Source organism: Branchiostoma belcheri, unplaced genomic scaffold (genome assembly GCF_001625305.1).
Source record: "Branchiostoma belcheri isolate BF01 breed outbred unplaced genomic scaffold, Haploidv18h27 scaffold416, whole genome shotgun sequence".
Taxonomy (NCBI): Eukaryota; Metazoa; Chordata; class Leptocardii; order Amphioxiformes; family Branchiostomatidae; genus Branchiostoma; species Branchiostoma belcheri.
This window is the reverse complement of record NW_017804039.1, coordinates 55,773-60,136: the sequence shown is the minus strand read 5'-3', so window position 1 is coordinate 60,136 and position 4,364 is coordinate 55,773. Positions and strand designations below refer to the sequence as shown.

Sequence of the window (4,364 nt, the reverse complement as noted above, 5' to 3'; positions counted from 1 at the left end):
GCCATAAAACGAAGGAAACTTTGGGAAACCGAAGCAAGCGCGGCAAGATTCGAAGCCTCATGCGTACTACGTCATCAGTCTATGCGTTACGACCTTTGACCTCCTTAGTTGTCGAGAAAATTAAGCAAAAGTAGACACAAAACATGTTCTACACATCTTAAGCTCCTTCTTTACACAACGTAAATGCTATATTTGTTGTAATATTAGAGGAAATCGCTATTTTAAACAATATTTAGCAAATTTACAAAATTCAAATTTCTCCCCTATAAAAAAGTGTAGCGTTCCAGTGAGGATTGGTTCCTGACCACGTGATTTGTGATAACACGAATTTCAAAACCCAAGATGGCTGCAGTGGACAAGGAAAATCTGCCAGGTGGGCGTTTTTAAATCCGGTTTTCTGCTTGTTGCAAGGGAACTGAATGACTGGTTGATGTAGGATCCATGTAGATGATATTAAGTTTACACATATCTTGAATAAATCATATGTTAGCATAAACAAGCGGTGAAACTTCGCCAAGTGCTCCAGAACAACTGCCAAAAAATTTGTTCATGCGTGCATCAAACATGTTGTCTAAGTTGTATAACAGTATATCAGTTGATAGGTAAACAATATTCATTTCATAATCTAAATATTGGATAGAAATGAACTATAGCAGAGGATCAAATGAACTACTACTATGCAGCAATACCTTGAACATATGATGTTCCGAGTATATTTTGCTAGTAGTATTATTACAATAATAATAACTTTATTGCACAACAGTTGTACATGGTACAAAGTATGGCAAAACTTATCTATAAACTTAACTATGGACTAAACTAACTAATACAGGAGTTTGTGGCTGATATAGGATGTGAATGAACTTTTACAATATTGGAGGAATTTCTTATGTCTAGACATTGTTTGATATACATTCCTATATCTACCATACATGAGTTATCACAGGTCATTATTATCTTAAATTTGCTACTTAAATCCATCGATGTAAATTCTGGTACATATGACGATAGTTTCGTATTTAATGAATTGCGTACATCAACATACTTAGGACATTCCATCAAAAAGTGATACTCATTTCTCAACTAGTTCTGGGCAGAATGGACAAACCCTCTGGTCAATAGGAAGCCTTTGAAATCTTCCGGTTTCTATACTGAGTTTGTGACATCCAATTCTGAGTTTTGTGATTGCTCGACGTATGTCAAAGCTCTTTATGTTAGAAAGGTAATTTTCTTGCTTGTAATTCTTGTCTAAGGTGGAAAGGAAAGATAATTTAGAATTGTTTCGAATGGCACAATGCCAGTTTTGTATATAGATATCTTGTAAACGTTGCTTCAGCTGAGTAGTAATTGTGTCTATGTGATATGACTTCGGGTTAAGCCATATGTGCCCAAAACCATTGAGGTTCAGAATGTCTTTCACATGTATAATCCAATCATGTTCTCCAAGCAAGGTAGTATTGTATGCCTCCCGAAGCAGGGCATCTTCGGATAAATTAACTAAGCGATGCCAGTATTTAACGAGTTGTATTTCTGTATTCACCGTAACTGGGAAAGTTCATGGGAATCTAAATTATTGTTGATTTGAAATAAAACAATATCTACAATTATTGTACAAATAATCCATACTTGCAGCAGTGCTCAAGGCTGTAACTTAAATGTCTATATCAAAACCGAAGGTGCAGGTGACGTTCTAGTTATTAATTACCGTCCCATATGATATATCTTACAGAGCCAACAACACCGACCCCTGAACCAGACCACAGCCCTGGTGATGTAGAAGGTAACACTACTAACATGTACAGCTGGCAGGACCGCAGACTGTCCAGATCAGCCAAGAAACGTGCCCTGGACCAGAGGAGGGAGGAACTGCTACAGGAGACACCCGAAGCTGAGGAGTTAGACGTTACAGGTAAATCATATAACAAGCTATGCTACCTGTGACAGTACAGTGAAGTTCTGTGTTTGGGGCCCATGATGACTTTTTTCTAGGGTCAGTCGGGAAACAGTTCTGTATCTGTATTGGTACAGCCGGTATAATTGCCCTTCGGCGTAACACACCAGCTTCACAGGCACACGGCGCGTCGGCAGCTAGCTACATTACACCTAACGACTTGTTACACTCAATCTTTGCACATTTAATTGCAGGAGTTGTTTGCTTTTCTATATACACAATCTTGTGTCATGAATTTTACTCTTTTAGTGATAAGTGTTGTTGTCTACAAAGCTTCCCCATGTTGCCCTCTGCAGCCATCCAGGACCATGTAGTGACTGAGTGGATCAGCCTGTTACAGGAGAGGGACAGGCTGCTCAGGGAACAGGTCCAGGAGGTCAGCCAATCTCTTTTCACTATGGTTAGCTAGCGACAATAGGGATCCGACAGTACAGAGGATGGCACCCAGGCTACTGAGGCTCTATCATCGTCTATGGAACTCTAGAACTTGGTGGTGACTCATACATTTGTAAATGCTGTAAAAGGCCAGCATGTGTCAGCTTGTTTACAGCAAATTTACAGTACCAGCTTTGCATTTCTGTGGTTTAGCAGCATTTTTGTTGGCTGGACTTTTTTTTTATTTGCCCCCTCGCATTAGTTTTCGGGTCTTCAGAGGATGTCATCCATAAAATTAAGTCATTGTGGCCTTAGCTTCTGGATGGGAAAGCTATGATAATTAGTTTTATGTTGTAGATTATGTGCTGTTTTTCCGATTTTGATATAAAAGTTGGAGTAATTATAAGGAAATCATGAAGCTGCCATGATATTTGTTGTATAATTAACTGATTTGTGGTTTTATTTCCCCACCGCAGGACAACCAGCGGTTGCTGGATGAGTACATGCGGGACCTGTTCTTCGTGCTTCAGCGGCTGGGAACCCTGGACAGCGCCGCCGTGCCTCCCGCGCTCAAGTCCAGCCTCGTGCACGTGTACGGGGAGGTCCTCAACTACTGCCACAACCAGGACCTGGACGTGTCACAGATGTCAGACTGTCCCTCATCTGAAGCTGCGCCCCCGTCCCCGATTTCACTTGCCCCACCCCCCTCCCCCCTCCCTCCCTCCACCACCCCCACCCCCGCCAGCTATAGTTGTGACCAGCCCTAAGAAGACCGCCTGTAATGAACTCCCGGTGCCTACCCTGCAGCCCAAGAGGAGGAAACTAGGAATGCAGCAGGCAGCCACACCGCAGACCCCGATCCATAGCACACCACTACGGCCTTCTCTACATGTAGGTTATCAGGGACATTAGGTCAGCAGTAGAATCTCTGGGTTATAGATATCAAATAAACTTCTAGTATGGTACTCAGTTTACGTTTTGAAGTGATTGGTAATAATTATCCAGATGAAGGCGACATTTTATCTTTGTGTAATCCTTCACTCACTATCCAGGATTAGATTATACTGCTGCTGGTGTCCCTACTACAGGGGTCGGCAGCAGTCGGCTAGTAGTACTGGTCTTCACACTGCACCTCCAAGCAGCCCTATCCAGCGGGTTCACCCTGGCAAGGCCGCACTCTCTAATGTCTTTCTTGACACACTCTATCCAGACCTTTTTAGGTCTTCTCCGACCTCTGCTGCTAGGCAACTGCAGTTCTATGATGTTATTAGTACAGCCACTGGCACGTTTAATGTGCTGTGTTGGAATAAAGTTCAACATTTTTTGCCATTATAATCCTTCACCACTCCTGTTCCTCTCCAGGGTGACCTGCAGAGGTTGATCAAGTCGGACCTGCGGCGGAGCCTGCGTAAGACGGACTGCGTACGCTCCCCGGGAGGCACGCCCGCCCGGCGCAGGGACCAGCCTGCCTTCAGCAGCATGGGCAACTGGATGGTCATCGGCCTGCAGAAGAAGTTCAGGAACGTGCAGTACAGCCCCACAACCCCCACTACTCCTGACAACTCTGGGGAGGAGTCCTTCTGTCTGAGTGTGGACTGAGGACTCTTATGGATAGAGGGTTTTTCTTTTACACATTGGTTACCAATCTTGTCTCTTGCCTTGCTTACATTTCGATGTCTATCAGGCACCTTCCTCAGAGCGTCTGACTGGAGTACTCCTTTTTGCTGCTATATGTAGCCGATGTAGGTGGCACTTTTGGGATTGTCTTCTCACCCAACAACTCTGGGGAGGAGTCCTGTCTTAGTGTGGACTGAGGACTTAGAATCAAACCTTAGAATAAGTTAGATGATTCTCATTGAAGAGGTTCATCAGTCACATAAGATTTAAGAGTTAGTAGAACATTCATCAATCAGTGACTGTTTTTGGAGGTACAGTTCGTGTTTCAACCTTCCAAAACAGTAACTGATTGATGACTGTTCTACTACCTGTTTAGATGATTTGGTTTCTGTGAAGAAACTGTAAGATGGTGTTGCCTTAG

The 4,364-nt window shown here is 43.1% G+C and overlaps 1 pseudogene; it reads left to right on the top strand.

Moving 5' to 3' along the window:
• The first annotated feature begins 280 nt into the window (after positions 1-280).
• On the top strand, positions 281-4,072 carry LOC109477960 (annotated as a pseudogene).
• Positions 4,073-4,364: the final 292 nt, after the last annotated feature.